The sequence below is a fragment of the Pituophis catenifer genome, unplaced genomic scaffold (assembly GCF_029215685.1).
Source record: "Pituophis catenifer annectens isolate HBS135680 unplaced genomic scaffold, rPitCat1.0.hap2 SCAF_1, whole genome shotgun sequence".
Taxonomy (NCBI): domain Eukaryota; kingdom Metazoa; phylum Chordata; class Lepidosauria; order Squamata; family Colubridae; genus Pituophis; species Pituophis catenifer.
In genome coordinates, this window is record NW_027256881.1 from 158,067,442 (window position 1) to 158,084,545 (window position 17,104).

Sequence of the window (17,104 nt, forward strand, 5' to 3'; positions counted from 1 at the left end):
CTACCCCAGAAAGTAAAAACCCTCACAGGAGAGATGTTGCTTTTTAAGGTATTCTGCTATTAGCAGGAAGCAGGCAGAAAAGAAGGTAAGTTAATGGGGTGATATTTTGAGTAAAAGAATGGTATAGAGCAGGGGTCAGCAACCTGTGGCTCCGGAGCTGCATACGGCTCTTTGGGCCTCTGCTGTGGCTCCGTCAGATGATCCCACCACTGGCTGGCCCCGCCCCTCGCCCTCCCCTCCCAGTCACTCCTCGACTGGTCTGAGAAGGTAAGGGCAATGGCAGGGGATGGAGAAGCGGCCAGGGCAAAGACAGAGAGATACAGAGAGAGGGGGAGAGAAAGGGGGGGAGAGAGAGAGGGAGGGAGGGGAGAGAGAGATATGTCAAAAGGACTTTGTGATTCCCATTGTTTTTTAACAACTGGTTCTCTGCCCTAATGACCGGCTGGGTAAGTGTGGCTAGGGGGGATATTGTGACTGGTGGAAGTGAGTGACATTGAGTTGGCCATGCCCACTCAGGTTTTGTGGCTCCCGGTGTTTTCTTTTCTGTGGGAAATGGGTCCAAATGTCTCTTTGAGTATTTAAGGTTGCAGACCCCTGGTATAGAGGGAGAAATGAACAACTTTCTCTTAGTGCAAAGACTGCATTTAAGCCTTAAAAAGAACACAAAATTGGCTTTCTCCTTCAAATTATAATGTGAGGCTATAAAAAGTATGTGTTAGAATGGGTATGTTGACACTGAAAATTTCTTCTTAAGTGCTGTCCTAACACACCATTGATGGAACTGATTTAGAGAGTAAATTTCTGAATGATCTCTCAGATTATTTTTTTCTTTCCCACTACCACCACCATCATCATCACATTCCAGATTCCTGCAAATATATGGAGCCTTTGCCACTATAATAAAAACTTTGCCTCCAACTTAGCAAGTGGTCTTTTTCATTCCACTACTGCTTTCTTCAATATGCTTTGTGAGTTTTATTTCTGTTTTTATGAGTGCTAGAAAATAAGAGGCTCCCTAACTCCCTAACTGTGGTTGTATATAATCCAGAGTGCCTAGATTTTACAGTTTTTAAACTGTGAAAAGATGGATATACTAACTTCCTGGGATGGAGTCTCTATGGACTTGGATTGGTTGAAGTTTTTTAATGAATAGTTTACTGGGCAATTGTCATGAAAATATGAAGGCAGCTGCAGGATTTACTATGTTTATGGGCCATCAAAGTTGTTTTGGGAGTAAGAAGGAGAAGAAAATCTGTCAAGCATTCACTTGTATATAACAGAAAAATGCTCACAGCAGTTGTGTACATGTGTATGCCTAAAATCAAACACACAGAAAGCTAAAAAAAAAAAAAAAAAGCCTCCACAAAGACAACACAAGGACGTTCCATTGGTATACATTATGTACAGACTATAATTCCTGTGGAAAAAATTGATTCTCTTTGGACTCTGGAAAACACTATTGCCCTGATTTATATTGCCATTCCTTTGAAAGATTAACTTTTAGAATCAAAATTCACCGCAAGGAATAGATTTAATTCAAGAGCTAATAGGACTGAGCATATTGTTTTTGGAAGCTTGTAACTACTTTGTCAATATCCGTGCTATCCATCTCTCAAAATGAAACTATCAGCCATTTTTTTCCTTGTTGTTTAATGCCCAGTTATCATATTCTTTCAGTTTGTGATGTCAAGAAGTTTAAAAAAAAATACTGAGAAGGATTGTGGCAAGTCATTTACCTCAGTATACCTTAACACATAGTGCTGTGACATTTCTGTCTTGGAGTGAAGATACCACAGAACCCTAGATATTAACGAGAAGTTGCTTGGCTTCCACACTTAGACAGGACTGAAGAAAAGGAATAAAGGTACAATGATTTTACAGTTATCATTGTGACAGAAAAGGAGGATACTTCAGTCTTCAAAATATTGTTCTATTCTATATGAAATGAAACTTTTCAGATTTAGGTTGGTTTTTTTTTTTTTTTAAATCTAACTTGAAAGCCCATTCTGTCTAAGTGTGAAGTATTATCCAATTTCTGCTGTATAATTTAATAGCTCAATAATGATGTAATTAATATACTAAATATTTCACAGAAGCCGACCAATAAGTAAAAAAAAAAAGTGCGTTCAGTTACTTTTGTAGTAAAGTAATTAAACAATTTAATCAATTAAATATTCTATTCTCTGTTAGGAGCCTATCTCAGGAAAAAAGTAAAGTGACATTTTAAAATTAATACATGAGGGCTTTCCCAATTTATATGAATCCTTATCAAATTTAGATGTTTATGATATATTTGAAAACATTTGTTTTCTTGTCAATATAAGATAAAAACAACTAATGAGCCCTTTTGTAATTATAATTTAAATTAATTTGAGTGGTAATTTTGTTCTACTATGGCCTGAGAAGGTAAGAACAACTAATAAGCCCTTTTGTAATTATTATTTGTTGATCTAAGAATGTTTTAAACTATAGCCTTTCAAAGCAATGCTGATATGAGAAACATGGCAGAAATTATAGGATGATTTCATCAGAACAATTGTCCATCAACTGCTTCTAAATAATTAATTTATTCTATGTAAGAGCGTTGTCTTATATAGAAGTCTTATTTACAGTAGACAAAAAGAGTTGTTTCAAATCTCTCCCTATTTTATGAATTAAAGGGTCAAGATGTAAATTGGATTGGAAGAAAATCCAATGAATTGGAACCATTGCTGACAAGCACATACAGAATTATACAATCAGACAGTGAGTGTTGACTTTTGTTTCAATAAATAATAATCTGTAGTTGTCCTATGGGAATGGTAGATTTATTTGAAATGACTAATTTTGATATTAGCCTAGGATATTGGGAAAGTAGTCTTCTTTTGAAGCTAGTTTCTGTATCATTTGCAATTACAGTAGAGGAGCTATGAGATACCTCCCAAACGATAACTAAAATATGTAGATTTTGGTGTCATGATCCTACTTTGTAGAATTTTGATTTTGAAAGCTGTTACGAAGTACCATGTGTAGACTGAGCACTGCAGGATAAAAATAAGCACCTCTGTGCATTAAGAAAGTAGTCCTTAAAAGGTAAACATTCCCCTCACACATATGTGCTAGTCGTTCCTGACTTTAGGGGATGGTACTCATCTCTGTTTCAAAGCCAAAGACGTCTCCGTGGTCATGTGGCTGGCATGACTAAATGCCAGAGGCGCACGGAACGCTGTTACTTTCCTACCAAAGGTGATCCCTATTTTTCTACTTGTATTTTTTTTGTGCTTTCGAACTGCTAGGTTGGCAGAAGTTGGGACAAGTAACGGGAGCTTACCCCATTACGCGGCACTAGGGATTCGAATCGCTGAACTGCTGATCTTTCGATCAACAAGCTCAGGATCTTAATCACTGAGCCACCGCATCCCTTTAAACTACACAATTGAGATTAGTGATTAGTCATGATATGATTTGTTGTGGCTATTAATGTGAAAGCAGCATTGTTTATTATTTGAAGCCAAACAATGTCATGAGAAATAATATAGAATGGAGCAAAACAGTGAATCTGAAGCTAATTATTTGTGTTGATTTCTTTTATGTTTTACTCTCAAAAATCCAGTAGATGTGAGGAATACTTCATTCTTATCTAAGTGGGTGGTTCCAATCAGTGGTCTGGGAGGAAAGGGAGAGAAGCCCCTGAGTCCACGGGAACTACAATGCGGGGTTCCACAGAACTCAAAGCTCTTCCAACATGGAGTTCCTAGTTGCTACTAACCTTAGCTTCCAGTAATTATTTGTGTTGGGATTGTGCTCCCCTTAAAAGCAATAGTTCATGGCATGAACAACCTTCTGCACTTTTAACTCCTACTGGTTTCCATTTGCAATCTTATCTGCAATCTGCATCTGCAATCTATCTCAGATGTTTATTTTTATTTATTTATTATTTATTATTTAAATTTTTATACCACCCTTCTCCCGAGGGACTCAGGGCGGTGCACAGCCACAATAAAATACATAAATCCATAAAATTTAAAAACAATTTAAAACATATTAAATAATTTAGCCCTATATTTAAAAACTAAAACACCCATTAAAATTCGTTATTAAGCCAGCCCAGCCTGTTGAAACAGTAAAGTCTTAAGGGCACGGTGAAAGGTACGTAGGTCAGGGATCATACGAATCTCTGCGGGCAATTCATTCCAGAGGGCAGGTGCCCCCACAGAGAAGGCTCTCCCTCTGGGGGTCGCCAGTCAACATTGTTTGACTGACGGCACCCTGAGGAGTCCCTCTCTGTGGGAGTGTATTGGCCGGTGGGAGGCTATTGGTGGCAGAAGGCAATCTCGTAAGTACCCAGGGTGTCCTAGGGTGTCCTAATATCATACCCTGATAACCACTCAGCCAGACTACTGCAATATGCTATACAAGGGACAGCCTTTTGAAGTGACCAGGAAGTTGCACCTGGTACTGTACAACATATAGTGACTAGATAACTAGTAGAACAACCCATCCATAAGGATAACGTATGTGTTAAGGTCATTGAAATAGTTATGGATTCAGTTGAAATTGTTGGTCATTGCCTTTAAAACCCTACATATCATAGCACTAGATATATTGTACCAGGCAATGCCTTGATGAAAGTGAATATGGCTGCCCAATTCAATTACCCAGAAAAGTCAGTTGAGAGTGCTCCTTTTCTCTAGGTACATGGGATATTGACAAGACCACACAACTTTTCTGTGGCAGTTGCCATTTGGTGGAACATTGTGGTCCAGAATTGTTGACATTCTGCAAGGAAGTTAAATCTATATTGTTTTAATGAAATTTCACCCCAGATGACTGATGGATGGCATTATCTTTTTTTTAATTGAGGTTCTTTTGTTATGGAAAGTTTTATTTGCTTTGCTATTGTATTCCCAAATCCTTCAGGATTGAGGCAGATTACAAGCACTGTTAAGAAATGAATAAATTATTGGAAGAAAACAAGAATGGAATATGTTTATGTTTATGTTTATGTTTATGTTTATGTTTATTAGATTTCTATATCGCCCTTCTCCCGGAGGACGCAGGGCGGTGTACAGCCATATTAAAACACATATAAATTTACAAAATTTAAAACAATTTAAAATCGAATATATAAAAAATTTGGCCCATAGATTAAAACAAATATACACCCATTCTAAAATTCGTATTATGCCAGGCCGGCTTGTTGAAACAAAAGGGTCTTCAAGGCGCGGCGAAAGGTACGCAGGTCGGGGATGAGACGAATCTCAAGGGGCAGCTTATTTCAGAGGGCTGGTGCCCCCCCAGAGAAGGCTCTCCCCCTGGGTGTCGCCAGTCGGCATTGTTTGGCCGATGGCACCCTGAGAAGCCCCTCTCTGTGGGAGCGTATTGGCCGGTGGGAGGCTGTTGCTGGCAGAAGGCGGTCTTGTATATACCCCGGTCCTAAGCCATGGAGCACTTTAAAGGTGGTGACCAACACCTTGAATCGCACTCAGAAGACCACCGGGAGCCAGTGCAGCTCGCGCAGGAGGGGTGTTACGTGGGTGCACCAAGTCGCCCCCATAACCACCTGCACGGCCGCATTCTGGACCAGTTGGAGCCTCTGAGCACTCTTCAAGGGGAGCCCCATGTAGAGAGTGTTACAGTAGTCCAGACGGGATGTGACGAAGGCATGAGTGACCGTGCACAGGGCATCCCGGTCCAGAAAGGGACGCAACTGGTGTATCAGGCGAACCTGATAAAAAGCTCCCCTGGCCACGGCCATCATATGATCTTCCAAGGACAGCCGTGCATCCAGGAGAACACCCAAGTTGTGAACCCCCTCTGAGGGGGACAAGATCTCGCCCCCAATAGTCAGTATATACCATACTTTTCGCTCCATAAGACACACTTTCCCCCCCCAAAAAATGGGTGGAAATGTCTGTGTGTCTTATAGAGCGGCACTGCCGGGCCGCAGCGGTGGGGTCCTTATACAGTGCTGAACCCTGCCGGTGTGCAGGAGTCAATAGGCAGAGCTGACATATGAGAGGACACCTATCTGTGGTCCTCTCAGGCTCCGCCTCCTGCCCTCACTACACTTCTGCTCCATATTCGGCGCTCCATATGCACAGTGAGACAGCACTCTAGATTCATAATTTTTTTCTTTGTTTCCTCCTCGAAACCTAGATGCATCTTATGGAGATGTGTGTCTTATGGAGTGAAAAATACGGTAATTAATTAGTGCACAATTAAACATTTCACAGATTCTAGGTGTTGCATACTATCTTGCATGGATGCATGACTTAATTCACTTATAAAAGAATAAATCAAGACCTTTCCTGGTTTTGTTTTGTTTTTTGTTTTTGGAAGAAAGGCACCATAGGATAAGATGTGATTTTTTCTCTCATTTTACTTCTTTAGAGGATGTACTTCAGCTCTCCACATACATTCTGAAGAAATATTTTTGTTTTACTGGTTGGCACTAATTAGATCTGCTAGTCCCTCCATCATACTGCAACTCCCTAGATGCTCACACACTTTATCTGAATACAGCACTCAGAGTGCATCCACATATAAGGCTTTACAATCAAAGTAAAGCGTTCAATTTTTCCATCTAGATTTTTTTGTTTGTAGACAGAAAAAAGAGGGAAGAAATATAGTAGTAGAAAACCCCAAAAGGATAATAAATGATATATATATATATATATTTGGACCACTATCGTGTAAATTTCTTTGCATGGGATAAAATAAACCCTGGAATACCTCATAATAGCAAATTTGAAGACTAGTATCCCATAACAACAAATAAAAATGAGGCTCATGGTAAGTTCTGTGTAGTCTCCTGGGCAGTATATTCCCCCTAAAAATTAATTTTTTAAAGCTTCAGCCCATGTATGGCATCCATCCAGGGATATACAGTACATCAGCACTTATGTGGGATGGCTGGCAGAAAAGTCTAGCCTCAATGCAGGAAAATCTTACCTACCCCCAGAACCACAAGGCATCCCACATAACCCTGCAACTGTGCTATTTATTCATAGTCATTCCCTTCAGAGTGCTAAGCAGCATCCTTTGTAGCCAAGACTTTCCAGGCACTGGAAAAAAGGGTTGCTATTCCAATAGGATCTTGGAGATTATTGGAAAAAGATTGATGCACTCTCCTGATCATGGCACTTTGAAATAGTCCAGACAGAACACCAAATCATGACTACTAGTGCTACCTCCTTCACTGTAAGGTTACAGGAGTAACAAGGTTCTTGCAAGTCTGAAAGCACTTTCTCTCCCCTGATTTTATGCTCAAGCAAACTAGAGAAGGTCAATTCTGAGATGCTTTCACCCCATCTGGCTCTTCCTCCAGTCTCCCAAGGTTAATCTTATAGCCCATGATACTTTTTGGCTTAGAAACTCCTAATAAAAGGGTAAGACTGGGTAGCAGAGTCATTGGGGGAGGGAAGGGGCAAACGATGAGACGCATAATAGTGTGATGTACATAACTGTGTGCTGTATTTCAAAATGCAAGTGCATAATTTACATGATTCACAAAAGTTCAGATCAAGGGCTTTAAGGGGTAGAAGCTTGTCTACACTGTTCCAAACAAAATTAAGCAAAAACTCTAAGAAGGAATGATGAAGTCATATATTTATAGCACTTCTAATTGCCTAAGTTGCCACATAAGTGTTAAAATAGTGAGATGATGGGGATGATCAGATTTCCAATGAGGATATGATCTGTTCTCAACAACAGCATGGAACTCTCCATCCATAGTTCTGAGAAATTTACTCATCATGAGTTAAATATCTAGGTATATATTCTGCTACTCCTTTGTCTTTGCATTTCTTTTCCAACTTTAACAAGGTTGTTTGCATGCCAGGTGCTTGACTTAACAATTTACATGGCATGTGCTAGAAGTTGGTAGGGAAATGGAGCAGAAGGGATGTGAAATTTAACAGCTTGTAAAGTTTTAAAAGTGAAATGTTTAGGGGTGGGGGAGAGAGCACATTTTGTTTATTAAGAATGAATGAAGAATGCAGTGTCACTTTGTAAAGAATTTATAAGGCTAGGTGTTGCCTTGAAATTTGGCTAAAGACAAATGTAAAATAAAGTACAAGGTCAGCCAATTATGAGTGAGAAATTTTCTAAATGGTCAAAAATTCCAGTTTCAACTTTAGTCTCAGCATAAGAAATCAAAATATGCATATTATATACAGCTTAATACCCTTGTTTCCTTAAAGGGAACCTGGGTTTTTTAATATTGTGAAAATTAAAATTCAGATTATCCTCAGATTGCAAAATTCTTGGGAGAAGCAAAAAAGCTTTAAAAGACAAGTTAAATCTTGTATTATAATTGTGTCCTGTGAGCATTTCAAAATTATACAATATTCACACGAATGTACAACTCAATCTTCATCTGCTCCTTTTCAGTTTGCATACAATGAATCACCAATCCCCTCTATCATTTTTATTTGCATCATTCTTCTTTTTTTTTAAAAAAAAAAAAACAAGATAATTGTCACCGAATCTGTCTATAACATTTCTTAATAAATGCATTTTATGTGCATCTTTCCCTGAATATAAATATTTTTATCTGCAGCTTATTATATGCAACCAACTCTATAGTGTTCCAGCTTGCATTGGTTATCTAGGGTATTTAGATCATCTTCCTTTCAGAAGCCAATTTTTCAGTGAAATCAATCCACATACTGAGCTGGCAATCATTGAGCATAGAGAAATTTGGTGATATGTGTATATGTACGCTCATGGGTACATGTAGAAACCAATCTGTGAGGAAATGAATAATATAAATAACATAAGAATAAATAGGTGAAACCACCACAGAATAAATACAGGTAATATGTGTCCAAAACCAAATGTCCTTTTTATTTGATAAAAAGTATCCTTTCGTTAGTCTTCTTTCTGATAGATAATTACCATAAAATACTAAATGATTAGGTATAAAAACTACATTGTTTGTTTGTTTGAAGTTAGATGCCACCCTACTACAAAACAATGTCTAAGTTTTCATTAATTCTAAATAGAATCATGTTTAAAGCTGGACTGGTTCTAAAGATTCCAAATAAAGCTACAGGTAATTGGATAGACTGTCTGGGTGCCTATGTGAGCAAGCATGTCTCTGATTTTAATATGCGGGAAATAAAAGCCACCATTCATCATGCTGTGATATTTTTAAAGACACCTCTCCCGGCATGAAGACACTCTGAAACAAAGGTGAAAATGATTGCACACCACCACACTGAAATATTCACACTTCTGTGTGGAGCCAAATGGGGACAGTAATCTGTAAATGATTGAGCCACTGTGGAACACCATCTGTAAGAGAATTCTGAACAGTAACAAATGACATTTACAGTCTGACAGGTTTTTTTAAAGGTTTTTTGGGAACTGGGATTAAGGGAGAGCTGCTACAATTTGAGTAACAAAGAAGTGTCTACTAGTGTTTATATACAGTACCAAAGAGTATTATTAAAGGCAGATAACAGAAAGTCTTTATGAGACTTTGGATTTCCTCCTCATTTAATCTGAATTTTGCAGGATCAGACAAGATCAAATATTATATGTATGAATTCTTGACAATGCTTGTATCTTTTTAAAACACTTTTTAAAACATCTTTTTAAAGTTTACTTCATTGTAAAGTTTACTTCATTGTTAGGCTGATTGTTACGATTTTATTTTAAGGATTAAGAGGACTCTTAATAGGCTGACTTTTGGAAAGCATATGGAGGGATTAATTTCTGAAAAAATAGAATTAGTGAAAGAATTGCTCTGAAATGACCAGAACAAGTTATCTCAGGTGTGTACAATAGAAAGAAAATAGTGTTTTTCTAAAATGTTTCCCGGCACATCACTCTGTTGGAAATGTAAAGCGCATAAAGGGACATACTATCATATATGGTGGTCATGTCCCAAAGCTAAAAAATTCTGGAACAATATAAAAATGCAACTGGAACAAATAATATCTCAAAAGGTGCCATTAAAGCCAGAAACTTATTTATTAGGAATACCTACAAGCAAATATGAAAAAGAAATAATATATTTAATAACACACATTTTGACTGCAGCAAGAATTATATACGCACAAAATTGGAAACAAGAAGAGGTCCCGACTCAAGAGAAATTAATATCCAAAATTATGGAATGCGCTGAGATGGATAAACTTACCAAGGAGATCCAAGGAAAAGAAGAATCTGATTATTATCTGGTCTGGCAAAAATGGTATAAATGGTTAGAGGGAAATGGAAAAAAAAGAGAAGAAGAAAGAAAGAAAAATTAAATAAAAGAAAAGATATCAATAGAGTAAAATAAATTTTTACATCAAATGAAATTTAAGAAAGAGACACGAGATATCAATAAAATAATATCATTATATAAGGTGAGAGAAATATTGTATATTGAAAAATATAGGATATTGATATTGTAACAATTCAGATATTATAGGTAGATGTAGATATAGGTAGATGTTATAAAGATGATGTTTGTTGTAAATTGTTTTACTTGCATTTATAAATGTATTATGTGGTTTCTTAAATTAATAAAAATTTTAAAAATTAAAAAAAAAAGAAAGAAAGAAAATAGTGTTCTAATGTAAGTTCCATCTTTCATGGTCTTGTTCTGACAACATTACATGCTAGATGAATAGTTTGGAATGTGTAAAGTAGGAGAAAATATTTGTAATAGAGACACTGTGGGAAGGAGAACAGTTAGAGAAGACTGTTTAAGGGACCTTCCATTGTTCATAATAAGAACAAGGCATCTGAAAAGCTGATGGCCTGCCTTCTTCTTTTCTTCCAGAGTCTTGCTGACTTCACATTCACTAAACAGATCCTGATTAAGAGTAAATCTTTTTTTTTTAATGAAACATTAAAAATAACACCATCAAAGAACAAGGAAACCAGAGGAAATAATGGGAGGCAAGAACAAAAACTCTTGAGGGAGGTTTCTGGAGATATTAATGGTAAATGGCTACTGATAGTATTCACGGTTTTTATTCTTGGAGAAATATATAATCCTCACTGGTAATGGAAGGGATATGTTTTTGGCATACTCTTAAATGTTACCAAGGTAACATGGAACTCACTTCCAAAGTAAAACAAGATCAGCCTTGGATTTGGCTTAGCTGGTTTCCCCTCCCCCTCCAAATAGTATATTTTTTTAAAAAAGAGATCACAGTAATACAGACAGACAAGAGTTTTTTTTCTAATGTTCTGATTTTCTAATTAGAAAATTTCTTATTTTCTTTTTTAGAGGTAGATCATCTTAAATTCAAAGTGTATTTGTTGTGTTATAATTCAGCTTGAGATATGTATCATGTGCTCGGTGTAAATGATTAAACTATGATAGAGGGTGATTACATCAGAAATGGGGTATAATCAATGGTGAAATCCAATTTTTTTTACTACTGATTCTGTGGGCGTGGCTTGGTGGGCGTGGCTTGGCTTGGTGGGTGTGGCAGGGGAAGGATACTGCAAAATCCCCATTCCCTTCCCATTCCTGGGGGAAGGATACTGCAAAATCCCCATTCCCTTCCCATTCCTGGGGGAAGGATATTGCAAAATCTCCATTCCCACCACACTCTGGGGCCAGCCAGAGGTGATATTTGCTGGTTCTCCGAACTACTCAAAATTTCCGCTACCAGTTCTCCAGAACCTGTCAGAACCTGCTGGATTTCACCCATGAAATGTGTGATAATTGTGATAATTGTGATAATTCATGAATCAATGTGCTCCACTCTGAGGATTGCTCTAAATTTTTGATGGATACAATTGGATCTTCTTTGAGTTGGGCTTGAGCTGGACAGATCTTTCTGAGTGTATTGACCAGAGTCATCTTCTGTTAGCTGTGGAGAATTTGAGCCTATAAATCTCTAAAGCAATGTCCCTGAGGCTGGGGATCTACTGTATTTTTTAGGTACATGACTTTCCTGCTGGTCAAGGCCCTCTGGGATAAGGTGTGTGGTTGGGTCCAAGAAATAATGAATTCATCTTTGAGTGAAGAAATGATCTTGCTTGTCTTGGATAAAGTGATGTTAGATCTCCTCCTCAACCCAACAATGCTAGTCTCCAACTTCTCTTTTTAGGGAAGATTGAAAAAAAAAAATCTAATAGTCACTCAAGTGAAATGGATGGTATAGAAATTTAATAAATAATAAAAAATAAATCCTGGTAAATTTGGAAGGCTCTGGATCACATCAATTCCATGCTATTTTATATGATTTAAGAGTTATGTTTTCTTGGTTGCTGTGCCTGCCCTATAGAGCTCCTTTTGGTCCTACTCTAGTGACCTTCAGGAAGGAACTCGTAACCTGGCTTTTCCTACAAGTTTTAATTTAATTTAATTTAATTTTTATTTTCCATTTTTCCAATTTACATAGCAATAAGCATTTTTAACAGTACTGTGTCATGTGTCTCTTACAGTTATTTACATTTATTTCTATACATTTTTGTTTCTCTGTTCTAACCACTTATACTACTTATCCCAAACCTCGTAAAATTCTGTTTCTTCCTTGCCTTTTATTTCTAATGTGAGCTTATACATCTCGGCACATTCTAATATTTTATGAATAATCCTCTCATTGGCTGGTATATTTTCCAGTTTCCAACATTGGGCATAAACAATTCATGCTGCTGTTACTATATGTAAAATGATATGTTGGAGTTGCTTCTTTATCTTTTGATTAATTATTCCTAATAAAAATAATTCAGGTTTAAATTCAATTTGTTCTCCTATTATCTCCCGTAAACATTTCCTTATCTGTTCCCAATATTTCTTTGCTTTGGGGCATTGCCACCACATGTGACAAGTCTTAATTTTAGGTGTGATCCTAAATTAGGTGTGATCTTATTAAGCATTACTAATGGTTGTAATACATCTGATACATTCCTCCCTAGCATGGTTGTTTGTTAAAGCTTAGTTTTATTGCTTTAAACCACTTTTTAGTTTTATTGCTGTAAGCCACTGTCAGTTGTTGACAAGGTATTGAAGAATGCAGCTAGTAAAATGAAATATTATTAAAATACTCTATGTATTACAATTAATACATTTAATAAGAATTGATTTAGCAAGTCTCATATGCAATATCTATTCCCGCATATGCTATAATGGATTTTTGAAAATACCATTGATAATAGTAAGGGAAGAAGAAAAAGGAGAAGGAGAAGGAGGGGAGGGGGAGATGGAAGCAAATATGGTTCACACAATACCCTGATAATTTCTTTTGATTGATCAGAAATTGAAATGAAAAATCATAGGTTGCAATCCTATTATTTTGCAATCATAAATGCAAGCCATTCCAAGTTCATACAATATACTAAATATTAGATAAGCTGTAAACAATTCCAAAAATATTGAGTGGGATATGGGTAAGATGACTGCATAATATTAAACCTTGGGATGGTTTAATATTACACAAATTTGGGGATTCAGATGAAAGAAAAGATGGATTTCAGCACCATCAATTTACTGTAGCAAACAACCAAAATTCAAATCCTTAAAAAATAATGTTTATACTTTGTATAAATATACAAAAGTATGAAGGCTATTGCTTAACGCATTGTAAGCTGCCCTGAGTCTCCGGAGAAGGGCGGCATATAAATCAGATTTTTTTAAAAAAATGTTGCTGTTCCATAGTTAAGAAAGTTTTTATAACTCATGGGTATGAAATTTCCACTACACCTCCACAAATCATAATTCTTATTAGAGTGATTCATCTAAAAATGGAATTGATAATAAAAGGATGTAAAATGGTAATACCTATAATTATTTAATTGTAAAACCAGATTTTCTTTAAATAAAACTTCAACAAATTTGGAAAAGTTGAACTATAAAAATGTAGTGACTTCCAATAAAGTTGAAAATAATATTACCCTAAGAATTAATTTAATGCCCCAAATTGCAAGCATCTAATAAAAAATGTATTTACCTGGAAGGAAGATGACCTTGGATTTTAGACAATCCTGCTTGCCAAAAGGACGATTAGACGGGTGGGGGGGAGCCTCATCTCTCTCCATTTTCACATTCTCAGACAATCTAAAATGTTTCTCCTATTTTAAAGATAAATTATTGGGAGGGGGAGTAGCATTCCTTTCAAGTCAATGCATTACCTTGGGAGATAGAGGTGGAGAGAAGTCCTCCTTTAGAGCTTTCTCACCTTTCAGGTTTCAGAAACCAAAAAGTCATATGACAGACAACTGCCTATTAGGATTTCCCATTAGGTTTGAGTGTGTGTGTGTGTGTGTGTGTGTGTGTGTGTGTGTGTGACATACAAAAACCTATTTCATATTTTTTAATAAACACAGTCACACGATAACTGAAGAAATCCATTATCCTTTCAAAATAAAGTATGTGCGATCCCCTTAATGGTGCCATTTTAAAAGCCTTATGCATTAAACATTATGGAAGGGAGTAGAACAGCTCCAGTTCAATCTATGACTTGTGAGCTATCACAGGGCCTCTGACTCAGGATGGTGAAGAAATGTTCACTGACTGTCACAGCAAAGGTAGGAGAGGGAGACTCTCTAAGGACCAATTAATGGGAATGGAAGAAAATTCTGGTGGATGGGATGCCAGTCGGGAAAGGCAAGGGAAGAATGCTGAGGAGTAGCTATGTTTGTGGTTTACTTATTAGTTCCAGATACTGAAAGAAGAAAAAGTAGTGGATGCCAAATGAGAGATAACGAAAGATCCTTTGTAAAGACCACTTTCATTATTTAAAGAATGTGTGAATAGACTGTCATAATCATTCAGCTTTCCTCCCTCCCTTGCTCTCTTCCCACTCACCCACACACAATAAGGACTTTATTGCTAATGAACTCCAAGGTCTTGCTGTGTATCACAAATTAGTAGAATTCTGCTACAAAGGAAGTTTATCACTACAGTTTCTTACCACTTGTAGCCTTTAATCACTGCTGAAATCATGGCAGCGTCAGACAGAGGGTACTTGTGATGATTATTTGACTGTTTTCTCTTTTTAATTTTTTTTAAACTGCTGTTGTAGCATTTTTCTCTAGCTGAAGGTCTTAGAACGCCTAACACTAAATTAATTACATTACCTGACACTTTGCAGGGCGCTCACCAAGTGCAACTCACTGAATGAAAGGATATTATGTCGGAATCTGACAGAAGACAATTTTGTACAAAATGAGCATTCTGTTGTTTTGTGTTCATCTGGTTGTTTATGCACATTTTGACCCCAACTTTTCCTTGATGCAATTTAGTGGGGTTCTTTGTCTCAGTGCCAGAAATGGTTTAGCATATGTCCTTCACTGATGTTCTCAGTCGAGCTGAAAAAGAGTTCTTTACTTAACTCAATCTAACCTCAAATTAGAAATCTCCAGGTTCTGGGTTTGGTTTCTTTAATCCTTTGAGTGCCTTCCTCGCACACAAGTCATTAACATCTGGTTCTCTTGTTCTCTTAAGTGTGCCAATGAGAGTAGGGTGGAGCCATCTGCATCTGGAAGGCAGGGCTGAGGAATTTGGACAATATCTGCATGACAAAATCGCTCAGATTCGGGGGGATTTGGACTCTAACTGGGTAGATTCAGGCAGGGTGGAGAGGAATAGTCTTGAGAATGTTATCTGGGAAGAGTTTGACTCTGTGACCCCTGATGACATGGACAGGATTTTGGGGAGACTTAGTGCGGCCACATGTTTATTGGACCCGTGTCCCTCCTGGTTAGTACTGGCTTCCCGGGAGGTTACACAAGGCTGGTTCCAGGGAATTATCAACGCTTCACTGAGTGAGGGTTACCTCCCCGCAGCCTTGAAAGAGGCAGTGGTGAGGCCTCTCCTCAAGAAGCCTTCCCTGGACCTGGCAGTGTTAGCTAACTATCGTCCTGTCTCCAATCTTCACTTTGTTGTGAAGGTTGTTGAGAGTGTGGTCGCACGACAGTTTCCATAATACTTGGAGGAAACGTCTTATCTAGATCCATTCCAGTCGGGCTTCAGGCCCGGATACAGCACGGCATTGGTCGCATTGGTAGATGATCTCTGGAGGGCTCAGGACAGGGTTTGCTCCTCTGTTCTGGTCCTGTTAGACCTCTCAGCGGCTTTTGATACCATTGACCATGGTATCATGCTGCACCGGTTGAAAGAGTTGGGGATTGGGGGCACCGTATTACGGTGGTTCTCCTCCTTTCTCTCGGACCGGTCGCAGTTCGTGTTGGCAGGGGGCAGAGGTCGACCTCGAGATGCCTCATATGTGGGGTGCCTCAGGGGTCGGTTCTCTCGCGCCTTTTATTCAACATTTATGTGAAGCCACTGGGTGAGATCATCTGTGGCTTCGGGGTGAAGTACCACCAGTATGCTGATGACACCCAGCTGTACATCTCCACCCTGGGCCACCCCAATGATGCCCTTGAAGTGATGTCCCGGTGCCTGGAGGCCGTGTGGATCTGGATGGGGAGGAACAGGCTCAGGCTCAACCCATCCAAGACTGAGTGGCTGTGGTTCCCGGCATCCCGATATAGTCAGTTGACTCCATCACTGACTATTGGAGGTGAGTCATTGGCCCCCACGGAGAGGGTGCGCAACTTGGGCATCCTCCTGGATACACAGCTGTCCTTGGAGGAACATCTGATGGCTGTGGCCAGGGGGACTTTTTATCAGGTTCGCCTGATCCTCCAGTTGCGGCCCTTCCTAGATCGGGATTCCTTGTGCACAGTCACTCATGCCCTTGTCACCTCTCGCCTGGACTACGGCAACGCTCTCTACATGGGGCTCCCCTTGAAGAGCACCCGGAGACTTCAGCTGGTCCAGAATGCGGCTGCGCGGGTAGTGACGGGAGCTGCATGGCACTCCCACATAACACCCCTCCTGCGTGAGCTGCACTGGCTCCCAGTGGTCTTTCGGGTGCCCTTCAAGGTGTTGGTCATCACCTTTAAAGCGGTCCATGGCATAGGACCTGGATACCTTCGAGACCGTCTGCTGCCACCAACGACTTCCCACTGACCAGTGCGCTCCCACAGAGAGGGCTCCTCAGGGTGCCATCGGCCAAGCAATGTAGACTGGTGGCCCCCAGGGGGAGGGCCTTCTCTGTGGGGGCACCTGCCCTCTGGAATCAACTGCCCCCAGAGATACAAAGAATTCAAGACCTTGGTGCCTTCTGCCGTGCCATGAAGACCTTCCTTTTTCAGCAAGCCG